Source organism: Lacerta agilis, chromosome 1 (genome assembly GCF_009819535.1).
Source record: "Lacerta agilis isolate rLacAgi1 chromosome 1, rLacAgi1.pri, whole genome shotgun sequence".
NCBI lineage: Eukaryota > Metazoa > Chordata > Lepidosauria > Squamata > Lacertidae > Lacerta > Lacerta agilis.
Window position 1 is genome coordinate 12,451,408 of NC_046312.1, and position 23,778 is coordinate 12,475,185.

Here is a 23,778-nt window from a genome sequence, read left to right on the forward strand (position 1 = left end):
TCTCACCTGCCATTCCTCCTTTGTTGGTATTGTTCCCTCTTTCCATTTCTGAGCATATATCATTCAATCTGCTATACTTGCATAAAGAAATAAATTTCCCCCTCTCAGGGTTTTTTATTTTTTAAAAATTCCTCCTGATAAAGCGCGCACACATCCAGGCATGCACACCATCAAGCTGCTTTAATATTGTCTTGCATTTTTGAAGCCCTCTGCTTAAAAGCAAGGAACTGTTAATATACTGAGGTGGAATTTTTTTTTTGGGGGGGGGGGTGGATTTTAAGAAGATAAACAGTCATACAAAAGTGTCTCCTCACTTTTTTGTTGCTGTCTTATTTCAGGAAGATAATGGGCTGCAAGTTAAAGCCTCCAGCTCCCCTGAGAGAAAGAGAGATAGAGAGAATGCCGAAAGATATGGGCTGCAAATTAATGAAAGGACAGTTCCCCAGGGTTCCCCTGAACATCAAGTCAGCCCAGGGTGCCACGGCATACTGGTTGAAAACCAATGGCCTAATGGAAGATAAACAGATTTGCCTGGAGTTATTGCAGAGTGAGAGTTCCACACAAGAACCAGCACATCAAAGTACCACTATGTGTGTGAAATAATTCAGGATGCACTTGTTGAGATGACTGCTACAGTAGAGATCAAACCTCTACTGAGAGACAGTTATGAGAACCTTCAAGTTAAAATGGGACAATGTTAAAAAAAGAAAAAGAAAAGAAACAGATTTAATGGAATTTGCAGACCAGAAAAAGATTCTGATGGGTGATTTAACAGATGAAATGATGGAGTTTTAAAAAGTGCAAGAAGAAACATTAGATCAAATAGCCATACTCGAGATGCAACACAGAGAAGTTATTCTGTGCTTCAGCGGCATACCAGAAACACAAAACGAAGATATAGAAGCCAAATTAATAAAAGAACTTGCAAGTTGACGGGCTCCCCATAATACAGTACAAGAAATTGGAAGAAGTCCTAGCACCAACACTTCAAAAACTCATGAATGATATAATACAAAAAGGGGAAATTCCACATACATGGGAAGAAGCAAATATTGTTTTAATCCACAAACAGGGGTCATCCAGAGAAATGGTCAGCAACTACTGACCAATTTAACTTCTAAATAATGATTACAAGATTTATACAGGTATTTTAGCTAATAGATTAAAATCGGTCTTAAAAGTAATAATTAAAGACCAGGCAGGGTTTCTCTCAGATCGCCATATGAAAAACAATATGAGGGCAATAAGACCAGTGGTTACTCTTCCTATTTCAAATGATTCCGATAATAACAAAATATGATTGCTGCAAGGAATGGAGGAAAATTTTGACAAAATTTATCTGGCATGGAAAAAAGCCCCACATCAAATATAAACTAATGACAGATAGGTCAGAGAGAGGAGGTTTTGCCCTCCCAAATCTAAAAATTTATTATAAAGCAGAGTATATAATTTGGATTAAAGATTGGATTATGTTAGATAAATTAGATATTTTGGATATAGAAAGTTTTGACAATAGATATGGGTGGCACGCCTATCTGGCCTACAATAAAGTTAAAGTCCATAAAGGTTTTACAAATCATATACAGTGGTACCTCTGGTTACGAACTTAATTCGTTCCGGAGGTCTGTTCTTAACCTGAAACCATTCTTAACCTTCAGCTAATGGGGCCTCCCACTGCCATTGTGTGATTTCTGTTCTTATCCTGAGGTAAAGTTCTTAATCCGAGGTACTACATCCGGGTTAGCGGAGTCTGTAACCCGAAGTGTTTGTAACCCAAGGTACCACTGTAATCAGAGGTGCACTGTATAAGGTTTGGACTGCTTATCAATCATTGTTACAACTGTACACACCACGATGGCTATCACCACTAGAGGCCTTTTCAGTTCAAAAACTAAATATGACAGGAAATTGGGGAACATACAGTCAATTATTAAGGGAGGACCAGGGACAACCAAAGTTGAAAACATTTGTAGAAATAAGGCATTATATCACAGACTGGCTCCAATATCATCAATTAAGCAACGTCTTTAACTCTGATAAAAAAAACAAACCACGAGGATTTGGAAGAGAAGATTCGTTATTACAAAAAGTTTTATTAGGAAGTAATAAAAATTATTATCAAAAGCTTATGATTTATTATTGGAATGCAGTTTAAAGGATGAACAAGTAAAAGAAGTACAGATTAAATGGGCACAGGACATCGGGTATGTAATACAATTGGAGCAGTGCGAAAGGCTGTTAAAGAATGATATAAAATTTACTGCATGCTATACTATAGACGAAAATATAAAGAAAATGTTTTACAGATGGCATATGACCTCAGTAAAACTTGCCAAAATATACAAATCAAACTCCAATTTATGCTGGAAATGCGAGGAGGCAGAGGGCACACTGATACATCTATGGTGGAGCTGCAGAAAAATTAAAAAGTGGGGGGTATAATTCATGAGGAAATAGAAAAGGTGCTCAGAGTTACTTTAGAGAAAAAACCAGAGGTATATCTACTGAGTATAATAGGTAAAGAAATACCACAACACAGGAAAACATTATTTTTACATGACTGCCTCAGCAAGGTTAGTAGAATGTGTTGATACTTCTCCTGTGTATTCCCAAGTGAAATAAAGTTATATCACATATGTTAAGATGACCTTAACAGATTGGTGAACTGGGCCAAAACTAATAAAATAAATTTCAATATGCATAAATGTAAGGTTCTACACCAGCTACACAAATATAAGATGGGGGACACCTGGCTTCCCATGTTAAAAGGATCTAGAAGTCTTAGTAGACCAAAAGCTTAACACGAGCCAAGAATGTACTGCAGCCGCTGCAGCAACAACAGAAAGCTAATGCTATTCTAGGCTGCATCAACAAAGGTTTAGTGTCCTGATCAAGGGAAACAACAGTACTACTCTATTCTGCTTTGGTCAGACCACACCTGGAGTCCTGTGTCCAGTTTGGGGTGCCACAATTTAAGAAAAACAACAACAAGCTGGAATGTGTGCGGAGGAGGGCAAGCAAGATGATCAAGGATATGGAAACCAAGCCTTATAAGGAATGGTTGAGGCAGTTGGGCCTGGAAAAGAGGAGACTGGGAGGAGGTATGATAGCCATCTTCAAATATCTCGAGGGCTGTCACATGGAAGATGGAGCAAGTTTGTTTTTCTCCTGCTTTGGAGGGTTGGACCTGAACCAATGTCTTCTAATTACAAGAAAGGAGATCCTTTTGACAGCAGGGTAGTGGCACATCTACAAGCTAATATGTCCTGCAGCACCTGTGAGAAGGATATATTTATATGATCTGATGCTTGTCCCTTTAAAATATATAGCAGTGGCAATGGGGGAAAGGAAGTGTTCCCTGCTTCCATAAATTTATCAAGGCATCACTTGGGGGTGTTGATCCTGTTGCAACCATCAAGAGTCCTCTGTTTGCACTGCTGAAATGACAGCACAGTATCAGGCAGAGGGAAAAGGTGTTTGAGATCCTTATCTGCTGTAAACCTCTGTTGTTCCATGAATCCACAATGAGCTGACACTAGTTTTGTAGCAGCAAAGGGCCTGTGCCATTAAGAGTGCAACTGTTTTAATACACTTTCTGGCTTGTGGGTCAGTTTGGGGATATAACTATAAATGGAAGTTTGCTTAGCTGCAGACTATAAATCTCAAAGAGCAGTGCCTGGCCGATGAGCTGTGCTATTGTCTTTTACTGCATACTTCAGGAGAGGGATTACAGTAAGTAATTTGTTTTGGAAGACTGGTGCCTCTAATGGGCCATGCCTGATAGTGTTCAAAGGTTGTGATTAGGTACAATCCACCGAGGTGGTCTTTCAGTACGCAACTCCAGAATGGGGCGGGGGAGGAAAAAATGGACTTTTGTTGCTTTTATTTTATATATATATATATATATATATATATATATATATATATATATATATATCCCTGTACACACACACACACACACACACGTCACCTTCTTTACAGCATCATCTTATTTAGGTTTTTTCCAAAGCCAGGAGCAAAATGCTATAAAAGGCTATTTGCCCAAATCTTATCACACACACACACACACTTCCACTGCCTCCCCTCCTCCTGAACAGAAGTGAACATCCCTAATCTATTTTACAATTCATTCAGAAATGAAGAAACCCTGTAAATGGGAGCAAATCTGCAAACCTCTAGTAAACCAGCAAGATGCCTGCGTGTCTCTGACATGATAAGTGCATGCAATTTACCTGGGCTGTCTCTGAGTTCTCAGAGGAGACCTGCAACTGGAATAGATTCTTCTCTATTATAAGGTAGGGCTTGCTCTCCCCCCCCCCCACCATCCCCTCTTCGCTGCTGTCTACTCCAAACATTGGCATGCTTTCTGCAGATCAAAGGCTTCTCAGTGCAAACATTGATGTTCTGTCAAAGATGCATAGGGGACCCCCTTATTATGAGACAGGAAGTTGTGGTTGAGCAGGACTTCCCTTGAACCTAGGAGGATCTCAAGGAGGCCTCTTGCCTGACTTCACAGCATGGATGGAGGCATTAAGCAGCATTAGCCAGACCAGATCGAAGGAGGGCACACCTTTCCGTTCTTATGTCTGTCATTAATCTTCACAATGTTTGAGTACCAAGAGAACCAAATTGGACAGCAGACCTTTCTCATCTCATTGATTTTTGAAAACTGAGCTCCAACAACAACAAAAAATGGTATGTTTTACTCTGCTCTTAAGTACCTTCACAGCTAAGAATGTTGTCTTTATTTACCTGGTGGATCTGCAAATCAGTTGTACTCAAGAAATGTAAACGTCCTAGGAAAACACTAGCTGACTATGGGTTGCATGCAACTACTAAAATTACTGGACTTAAATTAGTTTTGCCTCCTAATTTAAGTGAGTCTACTCTGAGTATGGCTGGCATTAGATGCAACTATGATTGAATAGCCATTCCAATAGGCTATCAGCTCACTGATCGTTCTAGTAGGATTTCAGCTCACGGATCATTTCAGTAGGATTTCAGTTGTAATGAGGTTCCCTACCCTGGTACAGACAATACTCAGACAGTGCTCAGCAGCTTTGTATATTGACTCAGCAGATAGTTAAGTGAACCACGAAACCAACATGGTATCGCTTTCTACTCTAGATATCTCATGCTTGATAGTCTAAAATGTCTCTTTGATGAGAACCGCAATCCCTGTTTGGACATGTTGCTTGTGTAGGAACTCTATAAGCGAGCAGGTCAAGTGGGGACTCTCAAACCCACCGCCATAAGTTACTGTGCCTGCTACCCTCCTGTCAGGCTTAAGGCAATCTGATCTCTCCCATGGTGGCAGCCAAGAAGTAGATAAATGAGAAGAGTTCTTACCATGTACTGTGTATTATTCAATACTCACAGAGAGAGACAAAGGAATGCAGTCTCTCTTAGATAGTGGCGTTGCTCCCAGTGAGTCCCACCCCTCTGTCTCTCCTATTCTATGCAGCGGTGGAGGAAGCTGCTTGGGCGCCTGGGGCAGCACGCACAGGGGCGGGGCGAGCCACCCATAGGGGTTGGGCGAGGGCAGGGCCTCTGGAGTCTGCCTGCCTCCTCCCACTCAGCCGCCCTACAGCTGGGTGGGGGAGGCAGCGGGCGGACCGTTTGGGCAGTGAGTGCCACCTGGCATTTTGTCACACCCCTCAGTGGTGACACCTGGGGTGGTCCGCACCCACTGCACCCCCTTCCTCTGCCCCTGATTCTATGTCATCCCTGCAACAGATGAAACGAGCTTTCTGCCTCTGAGCTTTCTGTTCTAGTACTCTCAATGCCCACCTGGTCCTGGGAGAGGGTGAGTCAGGAATGCTTTCTAAAGACACTGAATCTGTCTGCTGTCTCTCCCCTGGTGCTTCTTCCTGCTGCTCTTCTCCCAATATTTCCCAGCTCCTGCCCTCTGCATCCTCCAAACTATGACCTTCTGCAAACCACTGTTGTAATTCTATACTGTCCTCCTGTTCTCGGGAAGGTTCAGGGGAAGTGGGGCAGTCCCCACCATTCCTCAGTCCAGCCCCTGACACCTCCACATGTTGAAAGGTGAAGTCTGAAACTGAGAGCCTCCTTTACCTCGTGGAAGCTCTCTGCATGTATTAGAACCATGCAAAACTGGGGCTCTAAGCCACAAGGGAAGGGGTGTTGTTCCCTGCTTCAGATGCCATGTCTCTAGCAATGAGTGTGGTTGGTATTCAATTAGCTCCTTGTGTGTACATAACAACCACAGTTTGTGCCATAGGACTTCCCCTCTCTCATCTTCCCCACTCACACATCACACCTTGCCCAGATTTGCTCTAGGGGTTGGGAACCTAGAAAATATTTAGGGGTGTGCATGCTTATGATGAAAAGGGTGGAAGTCCCATTAAGTGAGGGTTGATATGCACCTGCAAGGAATGCCGCCCACTGTCTGTGTTCACTTTACCTGGTTACCTCTAGCAATGGAGGAGGAATTCATTTGGTTCAGTGGTCCTGTACAGTACTTGCATGCAGTAATGTGCCTAATGATGTATGCAATTTAAATGATTTGATGCATCTAAATATAAAAAAAAAAATCTGCACAAAATGGGGCAGAACAGATCTATGATTGAGTCCCAGCCAAAATTAGATAGGACGTTCTTAGGATGATCTGTCCATAATTATCCACCTCTTGATCTGCACTCCTTTTCTAGCTTGCTTTAGTGAAGTTCTGATAATGGAGGGGCACAATTCCTCACCTTGGAAGCTGGCATTCCCAGGCCTAATAGCTGAGCAGGGCATAGGAAGATAGTAGGAAGTGCCACTTTAAGTAAGGCCACCTGTGACATGATGGAATGGATCACTTTATTAGAGAAATGACATCACCTCCTCCCTGAGGACCACTGCCCTTTTGAAGAAGAAAAAGAAAATAACTCTCTTTTTTAAATGGTACTGTTTTTGCTGTAGAAAAATGAAATCCATCAATTGCAACACAGCTCTGGCTGCTTATCCTGCTATTCTCGACAGGAGGTATCTGCAACAAAATGTTGCAGCGTGGAGAGCTCCCCTTCAGGGTTCCCTCCACCCATGTCATTTCCCATTATTCCTCTACACAATTCCCTTTCCCCCACTTTTCTTCTCAACAATCAGCTGGCATTCCCTATCTGTCAAGTGAGCTCAAAACTAATGGCACCTTTTGCAGGTTCCCCCCATTTTGATCCCCTGCCCCAGCAAAGGTGTTTTATTTGGCTTTCCCTTTTGCACAGGGCTAGTGCTGTTTCGGCTGCACAAGAATCCACGCTTGGAGAACGAGCCTACTATGAAGCATGTAGGGCAGATGTTATTTTGGCAAACCGTAGTTCATGTCTCTCCTAATGCCGGAGGTAATCTTCCCTTTTTGAGCTTCATAAGACACTGGGGCCTTTCTCAATTTCAGCCTCCATTGGACAATGCCTGCGGTGCTGTGTGTTCCAGAGACACCTGTAAACTCCACAGTACATGACTGCACACCTGGAGCTCGGGTTGCATAATAATGATTATCTGTGTTGGCAAGATAGAGACCTGATCCTCTGGGCTACCAATTTTCTTGCCAACTCTTTCGATGCAAAGGATATTTCATGTGGAATCAGGCCCATACGCTTCTGGGAACTCAGAGGCCTCCGCAAGACACCCGCTCGGCATCTCTCACATTTTTCCAGACGTACGTACTGCTATTGTCCCACAGCTTTCATATTAGAAATTCTGCACTAATCTTTAGCTGAGCCGCAGTAAACCGTCATGGAAGGTGAATCCCTTTAATCCTTCCTTCCCCATGAAAAACTGTGATGCCCTTGGATGAGATGGAACCAGAGTGCTGCAACTTCAGATTGCAGAGCAAATATCCAAAGCAGCCACTTTAAGCAGTTTTCCTTGTTGCATTGATACAGCGAGTTGCTCCGGGGCAATGTTTTGCCATTTCCTTTTTACGCTTGACAAATTTTAATGGTCCTATTGATGGGACGGGTGTCTGCACGGTGTCATCAAACCCTTACCGTTGCAGCCTTGTTTGAAGGCCACTCTGTTAGGTCTATTCAGCTTTCAGTACGTTGGGCTAATAACAGGATGTGGCCGAGTTCAGAGTTTGGGAGGGAGAGGCTGCGGTGGCGGCACTAAGGCAGAATGTCTAGTGGGAAGGACAAAAGAAGGGTACAAGTAATGGGGGAATGGAATATTATGGTGAGGAGGCGAGCCCTGACACATGAGGGGGACTTTCACCAAGAGTATCCGGCTGCCATCTTGGTACTTTGGTGAGTGGGGAAGCCATATCTCAGGCTCAGCACAAGGGGTCAACACCACTGGGCAGCTCTTAATGGCCCAAGTCCTAAGGAAGGTCCACGGCCTGCCCTACTGCCAATTCCAAATGCCTCTGCAGCAGAAGTGGGGGGGTGCAGTGGCATTCCAGACAATTTTGGACTCCAACTCCCCTCAGCCCCAGCCAGCATAGGCAATGATCAAGGAAGGAGGGAGTTGTAGTCTAGCAATATCTGAAGGGTTCTGCATCCCTGCTCTGTAGCCACCTGGGTCTGGTGTTCCTTCCAGTGCAGGAACCTAGTTGGTTGTGACTGGCACCCGCCATTTTAATTCCTACACACTGCCTTGGGTGGCCAATACGTGTTGCTGCAGAGGCATTGTAGGAGAATTAAATGAGGGGGTGGGGGGGAGGATGCTAGCTGATTTTCTGCTGCTGCCAAATCCTCCTGCCCCTTACAGGTTGAGGGGATGGAGCCAGCCCCACTTCGACCATGGGCCCACCCTGGGAAGGGAGCTGCCTTTGCTGGTAAGTGGTCCATCTAGATGTAGCCTGCACTAGGCTTATCACATTGGACAGAATTATCTATTATATATACTAATTTATTACATTCATACGTCAGCTTTCTTCCAAGAAGCTCAAGGTGGCATATCTTCACAACAACATGAGTGAACAATTGGCCCAAGGTCATCACCAATGGCTGAGTGGGGTTTTGAACTCTGGTCTCCCTGGTCCTTACCCAACACTCTAACCACTATACCACATTGGCTTCCAAAGAGGAAAAGGCCACGTCACCTGGTATTCCCAGGTGTCTAGAACTGGGATTCAAGCAGTCAAGTGGCTGGTGTCAGGGGGCCCTGGGAAAGTTGCAATTCCCAACATTCCTAACATGGTGAGAAGAAGGTAAGGGAGGAGGGACAGAAGTCTTGACTCATAAAATCATAGAATTGTAGGGAAAGAAGGGACCTCAATGGTCATCCAGTCCAACTCCCTCCAATGCAGGAATCACAGCTGAAGAATGCCTGGCAGATGACCACCCAAACTGTGCTTAAAAGCAGAACCATAGAATCTTAGAGGAAGATGGAAGAGGAAGATGTGCAGGGGTGGCAGTGATCATAGCGGTTCTTGGGGAGACAGGTGTATGGACCCCAAGATTTCTCTTGCATCTCTAAAGATTCCTGCATTGCAGGGGATTAGACTAGATTACCCTTCCAACTCTACAAATTCTATGATTCTCTACTCTGTGTGATTTTCTTTTTTTAATCCGATCTGTTTCTAAGTCTCTGTTCTCTCTACACTTTGATCTGTGTTTATGTTCCAAGCTGCTCTGTACAAAATGAAGTTCTCCATTCACTATCATGGGGGACCTGGAAACAGCTGTAACTCCACCACCCCCTTTTTGGCCAAAGTGGATAAAATTTACAAGCACATCCATTCTGGATTAAGCCTGCCAAACAGCAGAGAAATTGGTCCAGGGGCTTTTGTGGAGGAACATCTCTCCATAATCCATATGAGGCCAACCAAAACTCCAAAATCCATATTTTTTCATGAGATGAGTAGGGTTGACCCTAGTCAGTGCCTGGATGGGAGATCACCTGGGAATTGCAAGTGTGCTGCTCTGAGTACCATGATGGAAGAAAGCCTGGAGAGAAATGTGCATTATTATTATTGCCGTTGTTATTGCTAAGACCTCTTTTATACCCTCGCCTGAAGTGGTATTTTGGAAAGGGGTGTTGTGAACACTTGTGTGCTCTCAGTGCGCCTGCATTGTAATGGCTTCCACTGTAGGTGTGAAGGAAATATGGGGACATTCATGCTTCTCCAGCCTGCATATGAATGGGCTGCTTTAGGTGAGACTTAATAACAGCTGAAGGCTACCAGTAGGTAATACAAGTAATTTGTATTCCACCTCTGGACTTCCTGCTTTCATATCAGGGCTGAAGATCCCAGTCCACTCCAAAAGGCTATCATTAATCTTAATTCAGCCTTCATCTACCTTAATACATATCTCATGCCCTCCCCCCTTGCTCTTAAACTGAGTTCAATCTTCCTGGCTCAAGATGAATTCATCAGCCTCCTACAGCAGCAGGGACTATTAAGGAATATTTCAGTCTTTTGAGATCAATTGACTTGGAGCGTTTCTCCTCCACAGGCTTCTTGGTTTTGAACACACAGAGCTGCCTTTGGTCAACGCAGCCTAGCACTGTTTACTCTGAACGGCAGCAGTTCTCCAAGGTTTTTAACTGGAGATTTCGGCCAGGAATTGAATCTAGATCTCTTGGATCTCTTGCCGCAGAGCAATGGGTGACAAAGGGGGATAATACGGTTCACATTTCAAGGCAAGCTAATCCGGTTTGCATTCTGAAACAGACTGTGAACCGAAACACAGGCATCCTCCAGAATCTGCATTTCCCCAGATTTTGCAGTGCAGTCCACCAGTCAATGGATGCGTTCAAAAATTTATGGACTAGGGTAATGTGCGCACACAAATGTTAGTGAAAATGCCATTGAAAATGCAGATGGAGAAGAAGTTTATTTATTGCACGTGTAACAGTGCCAGTTCCACAGAATGAAGCCGTCAAGGGCTTTATATACTAATACTAACCCCTTGAACTCAGCCCTGTAGCAGATTGGCAACGTGTTCGGAGCTCTGAGCAATGGTGTTATATGGGGGTTGAACTAGATGGCCCTCATGGTCCCTTCCAACTCTACAATTCTATGATTCTGTGTTGGCAAGGTCTCACTCTTCTAGCCTTCTGGGCTTCCAGTGACAAAGCTGGATCCAGAAGTACCCCAGGCTGTGAACCAGCCCCTTCATTTTAACTCAGGGGTCAGCAAACTTTTCAGCAGGGGGCCGGTCCACTGTCCCTCAGACCTTGTGGGGGGCCGGACTATATTTTGAAAAAATAAAATAAAATTCCTATGTCCCACAAATAACCCAGAGATGCATTACAAATAAAAGCACACGTTCTGCTCATGTAAAAACACCAGGCAGGCCCCACAAATAACCCAGAGATGCATTTTAAATAAAAGGACACATTCTACTCATGTAAAAAACATGCTGATTCACGGACCGTCAACAGGCCAGATTTAGAAGGCGATTGGGCCGGATCTGGCCCCTGGGCCTTAGTTTGCCTACCCATGTTTTAACTTACCTAGCATGTACTTCCTGAAGCAGGACTCAAACTGAAATGCAACGAGCCTTCAAAATTTGCACTATCCCTGAGCTTGCCGATGGATTCTCCAGCCAATGCAAAAATGCACCTATCTGGGGAAAGCGCACACTGAAAAGTGTGCTGTAATGAAAGCCACATCCTTTTCAAAGAGGGAGAAAATTGTTTGCAAAAATGTGTTCATTAAGAAAAATTGCATACAAAAATATCGGGAAGGGTTTCGCATCAGAGAGAAACAGAGGAAATTCTAGATGGACCGTTTTGTGCACCCCTGCTTTCAAGCCTGATCTTGAGCTTCCAGGAGCCTCTGCCTGGCCACCGTAAACAAGAGAATGCAGATCGGATCCTCAGTGTCATTCCAGCAAGGCAATTCCGCTGCATCCCACATCACCATTGCATCCAACGCCAACCATTGCCCCCGCTGCAATCTGTCTCCCTCCTATGTCTACGAAACACAATTGTTTGAGAAGAGACAATCCCTCTCTGCAGAGGCTATGCCACATCCTCATTCATCACCCTCAAGTGATCGCAACCAAATTACTCTTTGCCAGTGCCACTCATTTTTCAGCCCTCTCGCTAATTCTCCAAGGCTCGTTAAAATGCTGCAAGCAAAGGTGCCCTTCTGATCTTTCCAAACATTCTCTAAATGGTTTGAATTTATTCATTGGACTACTCTCATCCCGGGTCATTTCTCTCCCTCTCCATCTCTCCCTTTCTCTTCCCGACCACCCCAACCCCCGTCTGTGTCTCATTGACTTTTAAATTTTCATTAAAGCTGCAGCATCTCCTTTTGTCTGAAGCCAAGTATGGGTGTGTGTGTGTGTGTGTGTGGAGTTGCTGCTTGGAGAAATGGAAAGAAGCAACAGGGCGAAAGCACACACTTTACACAGCAATCGAAGCCCAAACGAAAGACTTCAACCCATGTACAAGTGGTATTATGTAGGGTTTCAGCTGAGATCTGAACACAGATTTTGATATATTTGGTGGGTAGGGCTGTGTACTGATTAAAGTCTTCATGTCTCCATGGTTAGAGGCAGTAATGCATCTGAATACCAGTTGGAGGAAACCCACAGGAGGAGAGTGTGCTCTTGTGCTCGGGTCCTGTTTGCGAGGTTCCCACAGGCAACTGGGTGGCCACTGTGAGAAAAGGATGTTGGACTACATGGGCCCTGGGCCTGATCCAGCAGGCTCTTCTCATGGTCTGCTAAATTATTTTTACCTGCCACCCCAGTGTCTGAGCAGTGAGATCCTCTGTGTCCACTTCCCAGCCTGCTTTCTGCTCAGCTTACACGAACCCACACCCTCTTTCACAATTGTTCTTCCACCTAGTAGTCAGACCGGGTGGGGGGGAGGCAAACTCATTCATTCTATGGCACAGAGCAACTTCTTTGGTGATGCTGATCATGGTACTTAACTAGTCAGTCAGAAACATTGCCTAAACAAAGTGACTGGTTGGGCAAGCTTTCTCTCATACCTTCTACCCCAACAGATAAATCAGCCCAATAACTGTCTATAAACAGCTACTCGGAAATAATTACCCACATTCTACTTTCCTGGTGTAGACAATACTGAACTAGATGGACCAGTGATCCGTCTTCCAGTGTTTGGTGATGGAGAACATGCTTTGCATCAAGGGTGGGGAGCTTGTGGTTCTCCAGATGTTGTTGGACTCAAGTTCTCATCAGCCCCTAGCATGTTTTTTTTTTTTCTAAATTCAGACGGTCTCTATCTCTTGGATCCTTCACAAAAAGGCTCTTCACTTTTAACAGGTCGTAGCTGAACGAAAAGCTATACGTGTATATTGAGACTGAAATAGAGAGGGAAAAGAAGAGGGGATCTTTGCTAATGTAGTGTACTGAACCTCTCATTTGAGAGAGGCTGATTCATTTAAGATTCAAAGCCTTCTTACATCTCTGTCTCCTGTATATTGGATTTCAGAGCTGAGGAGAGCTAGAGGAGGAAATGGACGGGTGTTGTAAGTCAATAAAGGTTAGAGCAAATGCCGGGCTGATTGAGAGGTTGAAACAGCACCAGCCAATGTCATTGTGAAAACAATGCACCTTGAACAAACTCCAATTAAACAAAAACTTCCAGAGCTTCAGATAAAGGATGTTTCCATTACATCCTCTAAGTGGCAATATATCGCAGTTCTTCAGGTTTTAGTTATTTATTTTATTTCATAAAATGTATTCTCTGCTCAATTATAGGGGGGGGGGGGACGACCTCAAAGTTGAAACCTCCAAAGGAAAACCCAATAAAATTATCACTTTTTTAAAAAAAATATGGCAATAATTTAAAACATATGGAAAGTTAAAACAACAATAGACTGGAACAAATTAAAGCTCACATTAGCTTTCTGAACACTTGGGTAGACTTGATTTTAGCAGGTCTAAAAATAATGCATTGAAGACGCTTGCTTGCTATCAATAGGCAGGGAGTTCTGAAGTGCAGGTGCTGCCACACTAAACGAGTTCTTGCAAAAGCAGAATGGGAATTTTGGGGCACCCAGTAATAGAGCCAATTCTACTGATGAAAGTGGTTGGGTGGGCACATATGGGGTAAGACAATCTCATAGATAATCTGCCCCAAGTTGTTAAAGGCTTTATATACTAATAGTAACACCTTGAACTTAACATCTTCATCAATGACTTGGATGATGGGCTTGAGGGCATCCTGATCAAGTTTGCAGATGACACCAAATTGGGAGGGGTGGCTAATACCCCTGAGGACAGGATCACACTTCAAAATGACCTTAACAGATTAGACAACTGGGCCAAAGCAAACAAGATGAATTTTAACAAGGAGAAATGTAAAGTACTACACTTGGGCAAAAAAAATGAAATGCACAAATACAGGGTGGGTGACACCTGGCTTGAGAGCAGTACATGTGAAAAGGATCTAGGAGTCTTGGTAGACCACAAACTTGACATGAGTCAACAGTCAAAACAAAATCGAAAATTCTTTCTAGTAGCACCAGTGTGATGCAGCAGCTAAAAAAGCCAATGCAATTCTGGGCTGCATCAATAGGAGTATAGCGTCTAGATCAAGGGAAGTAATAGTACCACTATATTCTGCTCTGGTCAGACCTCACCTGGAATACTGTGTCCAGTTCTGGGCACCACAGTTCAAGAAGGATACTGACAAGCTGGAACGTGTCCAGAAGAGGGCAACCAAAATGGTCAAAGGCCTGGAAACAATGCCTTTTGAGGAACGGCTTAGGAAGCTGGGTATGTTTAGCCTGGAGAAGAGAAGGTTAAGGGGTGATATGATAGTCATGTTCAAATATATCAAAGGATGTCATATAGAGGAGGGTGAAAGGTTGTTTTCTTCTGCTCCAGAGAAGCGGACACGGGGCAATGGATTCAAACTACAAGAAAGAAGATTTCACCTAAACATTAGGAAGAACTTCCTGACAGTGAGAGGTGTTCGGCAGTGGAATTTGCTGCCAAGGAGTGTGGTGGAGTCTCCTTCTTTGGAGGTCTTTAAGCGGAGGCTTGACAGCCATCTGTCAGGAATGCTTTGATGGTGTTTCCTGCTTGGCAGGGGGTTGGACTGGATGGCCCTTGTGGTCTCTTCCAACTCTATGATTCTATGGTAGCAAGCAAACTGGCAACCGTGCAAATCTCTGCACTGGATTTGCATGTATGACTTCAGCACATAGGACCATTAGTCAGTATAGCTAAGCAGTGGTTCTTCAAAGATATTCCCATAGCCACCAACAGATGCCAGAGGTTGAACCTGGGACGTTCTGCAAGCAAATGTATGGATGGCTACTAGCCATGATGACTGAGTTGTGTTTTGTTTTGTTTTGTTTATGACAAAATAATAATCATACATAAATAAGAATAAAAATGTGCACCCCACCACCGAGACCATTCCATTGTAACTATCCAACCTCCCAAAATTTCAACACCTCTTGTGATGGTTTGACCCCTTTCCACTTTAACAGTACAAATTCTACAAACATCCTCCATACCTCCTCAAAATAATTTTTCCTGCATATTCCTCATCTTACCTTAATGGCACATGTTAGCTTATCATTAATAGCTATTCCCCACACACCTCTTTATACCATTCTTCCATTTTACATTCTGCTTGCCCCTTCCACTTCCTAGCTATCATAATTTGTGCAGCTGTCAATAAATTTGTGAGCAAGTCCTTCATAGCCTGTGAACCTTCCACCCCATCGTAAATTGAGAATAATGCTACCTCTGGACTTTGGGTCAGCTTTAACCCAGTGATTTCTATTATATCCTTAAACACGCTTTGCCAGAAAAAAAATTGTACATATTCACACCTCCACCACATGTGAACATAATTCCTGGTTTCCTGGCATCCCCTCCAACATAACACCAAATATTCCTTGTTTATTTGATTTAATCTGACTAGTGTTAAATACCATCTCCAAACTAATTCATAACCATTTCCTTTTATTCTTATAGACAACATTTTCAATGTATGAGTCTCCCATATTTCCCCCCAGCTTTGACTATCTATATGCCCTGTTGTCTCCTTTTCCCACACCTGTTTTTAACTGATCTTCTTGATTCTCTATTTCTACTAACATTTTACAAAAATGACTGAGTTCATGACCCGCCTTTGGAAGTCAGTAAAGGGAAAACACTTTGGGGAGAGAATGAGAGCTGGGGGGGTCTAACCCTCGCCTCTCCCCTAGTGCTCCCAGGGGCTCTTGTGTGGGCCCTGGCCCCCGACCAGGGGATACTGACAACCATGGCGAGCCCCTGGATTCCTTTAACAGAATTCCCTTGCAGCAGCAGCATTGAAGGGGCAACCACAGCCAACCTGCCCCTTCGCAGCATAGGAGGGGCAACCACAGCCAACTCTGCCCCTCCACCAACCAATTAATAACCAATGCCTAACCGCCAACCTTACAAATTGTGACTAATTGCTACGCAGTAGCTGAAAACCAAATGGCACCAGCCAATCAGCCAAATGGAAAAAATCCTACCAGGCCCCTGCCCCGAAAGGAGACGACCCCATGACAGGCATAGCAAGGTCAAACGCAGAGGCCTAATAATAGGGGGGGGGGCAGGTGATCCCATGCACGCAGCAAAGAGGAAGCTCACTCTGCATGCAAAGAAATATATAAGCTCTGGGCTGTCCATCAACAATTGCAACATAGAAATCCCCCCAGCGACATCCAGAGCCCAATCACAGCAGTGGCCATCTATACAATCCCGCCCAGCAACAGAGGGGTGACTTGCTGGCCCCCACGGCAACACGTGCTCTCCATGAAGGAGGACCCGCTTTGTCAACAGGAGGGCTGCAGCTCTGTGGCAGGCAGGACGAAAAAGAGAGAAAGGTTGTTTTTGTTGCTGAAGTGGGGGGGGGGGAGGCAGCCTATAAAAATTTCCACTGTTATAAACGAGGAGGAGTTTTACGCAGACCCAATTACAGTAAAACTCTTATTAAGCAGCCGCATTCCTGAACAAACGGTACTCACTTGGAAACAATATGATAATTAAACCATTGACATTTTGAAGCCACTAAGTCAGAGAGAACTTTGAAAATTCCAATTCTGAGTTTGCACGACTCTTAATGTGCTACTTAATTGAGGTGTACTCAACTAGCAAAGATCGGGTTATGGGTGGGGGAGAAGGTGGAGCCTTTTGTATCTTCTCTTGCGGTAAAGCAGTCAAGACCTCTAGCAGAAAAGTATTTACAATATGCAAACCTGCTTTTCTTCCATTATTCTCTGCTAACAGTGCTTCCACAGCTCATTATTTCCAACATGAAATAGCACTTAATGAATCCTGAATGATGGCGGAATGGCTGCGGAAGAGCGTATGACATTGCCTACAAACTCCCTAATGAATCCTTTCTGATTGCCATCACTGCTTTGAAATTCAAATGAATTCTTATCGATTGCTGGGAGACAAGCACGTTTCTTTCTAAACAGTCATGCAGACAATGCATTCATCACCTTTGCTGAAGGATCAACATTTGCACCTGGGATTCTCCACCCTTATTCCTGGGCAGAGAAACTCCTGGTGGTAGGAGCTATTTTGCTGCATATTCACAGGAAGGGATGGTATTTTCCTCCAAAGACCAGTGGGACTCACAAAAAAGAACACTCGGGTTCTTTTTTGATGCCAAAATCCGGGACGCCATCTTCCTGTTTTTTATCACAAAAGCACAGCAGTCACTTGGGTTGGCCATAACTTTGTTCCATGGTTGGCAGGAGCTGGGACAGAGCAACAGGAGCTCACCCCATCGCAGGGATTCAAACCACCAACCTTCTGATCGGCAAGCCCAAGGGACTCAGTGGTTTAGACCACAGCGCCACTCAATGTTCTCCCAAGTTTGGATTTCCTCCAAGTGGTATTCAGAGGCCTACTGCCTCTGACAGTGGAGGTAGAGCTGTTGTGATGGTTTAAAGCAGGTGTCCCCAGGCTTACCAGACCTCGGGCTGCTTCTTCCAGCACCGATCGCGCGGTGGGCCAGAGGGCGGGGGATTGCACGCCCACACACAATTTCCGGCGCACTGTCAGGTTGACGGAGCGCCGAAAATAGCTTGTGTGCATGTGCAAGCGTCATTTCTGGTGCACATTCGGGTTGGCGCAATGCCAAAAATAGTTTGTGTGCGTGTGCATGGGCCTCCGCAGACCCAGAAGTGCGCCGGAAATAAAGCTTATGCATGCGCACAAGCTATTTCCATCGCTCCGCTGACCCGAAAGTGGGCAGCCGCGCTGCACCGCACCAGTAAGAGCTGTAGTCTCCAGTGGATGGCGGGGGTCACCAGGGGCCGGATAAATGAGCCCCTCGGGCCGCATCTGGCCCGTGGGCCTTAGTCTGGGGACCTCTGGTTTAAAGGGACACATAGGCCCTCCGAGTTGATAGTTTGCAAACCTAAACCCACTATAGAGTCAGAGTGGGCCATGAAGCACACCTCAAACCCCCTGTCAAGTGCTGAAATGGTTATATATTTGACCTTTCTAATGCACTGCTATGATTGCTCAATCCTCAGCAGACTAAGTGGAATACAGTAGTCCCATTGATGTGGTGGGCCTTTAAACATGATGTGGATATTCATGTGCATGATTTTTCCTTTTTTTCCCTTTTGCTAAATTAGCCTGGGAAGCCAATTCATTTCCTGAGGTGAGAAATATATTGAAATGCTAATGGACCCTAGCAGGTTGCTTTCTGTCCTTTGGGGGAAGAACATAGGAGGGGATTTCTTAATGGTGTGTTCCCCAATCCCTTTCAGGAGATCAAAAAAAGGAGCTTTGATATGAACAAATAAACTTTGATAAGGCCCTTTCACCTCCACTGCTAATTGAGAAGAAATGCCCTGCTTTGTGGGCCACAGGGCCTAAATTCAAAATTTAGAGGGACTTCTTATAAATTTAAAGTTATATAATAAAATGATAATTGAAAAGGGAGGCTTTCAGCCTCCTAGCTGCAGGATGAATGGGGTTGATCTTCACAACTAGGCAAAGAAATGAAGGTCATCAAAGTAGAAATAAAATGGAATGATACAACAATAACTGGAATATTAAAGAGAGCAAAGCATCATGATTATATTCAGTGGTCAGGGTATTTGTTCAGCATGAAGATGGAGCATTCACAGTAAACCTTCTTTAGTCAGAATTTAAGTGTGGGGCCCCAGGACACTTTATCTGTCCCTTGGACCTCTCCCCAAGCCACACCTGGGTCACATTGACACCATACAGTGAAAGCTTTCTGATACCATTTTAAACGCTCATAACTTCCCCAGAGAAATTCTGGAAACTAAGGGCAGGGGCATCAAGTATGGGTGGCTCTGGGTGCCTGAGCACCCACAAAAAATGTTGTGGGTGGTCAGCACCCAACACCGCAGGGCCCCCATGCAACTTTAAAGGTCTCACAAGGCTCAGAGGCCTCAAGAGATGCTTTCTAAGGCCTTCTGAGACCCCAGTACCACTGGAGGTCAGATTCTGAGGCTGGGGGGTATGCGTAATGTCATAATGTCACATTATGATGTGACATCAGGGACACTGGGTGCCCATAATCTGGGGTCCAAGTTGGCTCCCCTGGTTAAAAGTCCTGAGAGTTGTTATGAGATCCCTGTTCCTCTCAAAGAGCTGCAGTTTCCAAAATGGTTTAACAATCAATCCCTCTCCGTGGGCAACTCCTAACAACTCTCAGCACCATTAACAAACTACAGCTCCCGGAATTCTTTTGGGGAAGCCATAACTTTTTAAAGTGGCATTGTAGCGCTTTACAGTAATATCTGAAGAAGTGTGTGTTGTAGCGTGGGGTTAGTGATTTCAGTAAGTGATTTCATCTTTCTGACATAGCAGGCAGGAGACAGCTTCTTCATGTAACACTCTTTATTCAGGCAAACAAGACTGAAGGAGAGGGAAGCTAAATTTATAGGGACAGAAAACTGGCTAGAAAGGATACATTTTGGAGGGAACAATCTGAAGCAATCACAAAGCTGCCTTTTGGTGGGAACCAATAAGACTGAGGATCCAAATACAGCAGCTTAAATGAACCAATAGTAGCTGTTCCTTCTGGAACAGAAAGGCAGTTACTTTACCCTAATGCGAATATAGACAATAGTAATACAGATATAAAAACCATTGAATCAATACACAACAGTGTGCATGCACACGAAAGCTCAGACCAAGAACAAACTTAGTTGGTCTCTAAGGTGCTACTGGAAGGAATTTTTTTTATTTTTTATTTTGTTTAGACCTCCATGAACATCTGCCTCGTCTAGCTTCCATTCCGGTTAAGATCCACAGCAAACCCGGAAGTACCGGAATGGGTTACTTCTGGGTTTGCCGCTCGCGCATGCACAGAAGCGCTAAATTGCACATCGCGCATGCACAGAAGCGCAAACTGTTCCACGTGCGCAGATGCAGCACTTTGCCCTGCATCCTTTTCGGCTAGCGGCTGGGTCTCCGGAATGGATCCTGGCCGCAAAACAAGGTACGACTGTAGATGTATGTTATGAACATGGCCCTGGTCTTTCCATGTGTTTTTTGGGGAGTGGGTTGCTGGCTGGAATGTGTCCTTGAACTCTGACCATGCCTCTCACTTGTGTGGATTGAGGATACAGAGGGATCTGTGACTGCGTGCAGAAACAAGCCAATTGTACGGAGTTTAAATATGAGTTCACCCCTCTCGCCCCACCCACCATTGACCTGTGGCCTTTGGAAAGTTGCGTAGTAAGGGATGAGGCCCTCAGGCTGAAAAAAGATTCCAAACCCCTAACTTAAATTTTCACATGAACAGTGCCATGTGTACGCTCGCACTACCAATCCTCGTGTTTGCTAAAAACTCTTTCCTGGAGGCTGGAGTGACACACATTGCAGAACAGGGAATACAAACGATTTGGTCCTGGTGCTTCTTATCCAGCAGTTCCTCAAGCCAGAAGATCTGCAGTACACAGACAGCTGTTTCTCAAGCCATTGCAAGCTTTCAGTCAATTGACTCAATTCGTTGATTTATGGCATGGGGGTGTGGCATGGCAGACCCACTTCTAAGAATCAGCCAAAAGCTTTGTTGGCGAAGTTCAAAGCTTTTCAGTCCCTGCAGATCAGGGATAGCCAGTAGGGTGCTCACCAGATGTGAACTGGAACTCCCATCAGCCCCAGCCAGCATGATCAAGGGTCGATGCCTGCTGTAGTCTGCAGCACCTAGTCTCTTTCTTTGGCGATCACTTGTAGCCGAGTAAGATTGTCTTCCATAAACACGGTTTTAACAATGAGTCCGTAAGTGACTGTGGAGACCAATTCTGGACCCACACATCCTTCCACAGTGAGGACATTGGTTTCTGGGCAGGAGTTGATCACGGTGTGGATTTGGCAAGCATGCCTTCCTCTTAGCACATTTCTCCCTTGCATCCTGAGTTTGAGTGTCTTCAAAGTCCACGACACCTTTGGTAAAGGCTGTTCTCCAACTGGAGCGCTCACGGGCCAGTGTTTCCCAGTTGTCAGTGTTTATACTACATTTTTTTAGATTTGCCTTGAGACAGTCTTTAAGCCTCTTTTGTTGACCACCAGCATTACACTTTCCATTTTCAAGCTCGGAATAGAGTAGTTGCTTTGGAAGACGATCATCAGGCATCCGCACAACATGACCAGTCCAACGAAGTTGATGTTGAAGAATCATTGCTTCAACACTGGTGATCTTTGCTTCATCCAGTACACTGATATTAGTTCGCCTGTCTTCCCAAGTGATGTGTAAGATTTTTCGGAGACACCGTTGATGGAGTCTTTTGAGAAGTCGCAGATGGCATTTGTGCACCTAGTGGGCACCACTTTGGCTACCGCTTCTCCAGTTGCATAATAAACAGCGTCCTGCTGCCACGTTTGAATTAGCCCTTAAACAGAGAAAGCATGGAAATCCAGCCATTCCAGAGACCTTAAGTTACCACCGAACAGCCGTTTTCTCCTCCAGACTAATTATTTCCCATTAGCATCGTAGGAGAGCATTCTTGTCAAGCAGACAAATCTGGCAGCCACTGTGCATGTCTCCTGACACTATTCCACACACATGTGCGCACACACGCATATGTACACATACTAATTATTAGTAAAGGTTGAGAAATTCAGGGTGGGTCAAATAGAAATGTCATTGTGAAAGGCCACGTAATCCATCAGCAAACTGCTCCCATGCCAGATTCACAATCCAGCTGCCACCCAGCTGCCAAGATGGGGTTCAGCACCGGCCCATCAAAATGGGCAGCGTAGGGAGGTCTCCTACCTGGAGGAGAGTATTGCCAGGCGAGAGGCAGATCCTCCCAGGCCAATTCCAGACGCTGGCTTTGGAGCAGTGCAGCTGCCAAGCACTCCCTGTGAGGGAATAGGACTTCTCCGGGTAGGTGAAGGAAACAGGCAAAGTGAATGGACAGAGAATAGGCAACGACAGTAACAGATGAGCATGAATATTGTCAGCATATGTGTGTATGCACCAAGGCAGCTACTAATTGACTAGTTAGGTCTTTAAAAGCATAATTACTGAATTCATCCAGACAAGCCTCCTCTGCATATACTAATGCTACTATAGTCAACAAAGACATTTGCCAGAACCAAAATACTGCAATAATGAGGGATGCAAACTGACCGAGCTTGTGAGATGCTAAAATCCTTGATTTTATTTTTTATACATATTTTTTGTTCAGATATTTTCATACTGTACATGAGTACATAAGGGTATACATTACAAAGCTGGGAAGCTAATACACGCACTTAAATACTGGAGGGGAAGTACACCAATATACAGTAAACACATTCCGAATCATCATAGTTCTTTTGCACCAATTGATCAAGAAACACTGCTCCTATTGATGTGTCACTCAGTCCCTTCTTAAGAATGGAATTCAGTACCGTGGCAGAAGAGGAGCATGAACAAACCTATAGGTGGTGCTGCATTTTTGCAAATGATGTGATTGCATTTGTTAAAAAGGGATGGGACCCAGAGAGTCCGTTTGCGCTGGCTGATTTCTGCCAGCGATTCCTCCCTCCATTCCTACGTCTTATTCCATTCTAGAAGGTCCCTTGACCCACAAGAAGAGCTGGGGGGGCAGGGAGAGAAGATCAGAAAACACAGTTGTTCAATAAGAGCACCTCTTGTGGTCCTCTGTACATTGGCCAATGCTGATGTTCCAAGTGAGCTGAAAGGAGTTCACATTCAAATAATGGAATCAAAAGAAAAGCCATCTATGTACCGCTTGCAATGAATTAATCATTCAGAGAGGCAGCATCTAATCCAGGCATAGGCAAACTCAGCCCTCCAGATGTTTTGGAACTACAACTCCCGTCATCCCTAGCTAACAGGACCAGTGGTCAGGGATGATGGGAGTTGTAGTCCAAAAACATCTGGAAGGCTGAGTTTGCCTTGCCTGATCTAATCTCTGGAACTCCCTGTCTACTGATGCTAGCCAGGTGCTTTTAACTGTATTATTTCCAGTGCCTAATAAATAAATTGTATAGGTCGGCCTAAACAGACACATAATTTTATCTATGCTGATTTTACATTTTGATCATTCCTATGTGTACTTGTTTCCGAAGGCTGATTCTATTGGATAATTCTGAATGTATATTTTATATTGTTTTATGTAATCTTGGTAAATAAATAAATACTCAAAGGGTGACATGACCATTCAAGTGATTGTGCGCCAACCCACCAGCAGCAGAAATTCCAATCCAGCCATATCTTTCAGGCTTTTTCAAATGCCTTTCTTGACTAATGAGCTTCGCACATTCGCCAGCAACACAGCCAAAGACATTGAGGGAGATTGTTCCATATAGTTCTAGGGGTGACTACTGAGAAAGCTACTAGTCATGATGGCTAAGTTCTTCCCCTACTGTCAAAGGCAGTTGTTGGCACCCATCTGCCTGGAGA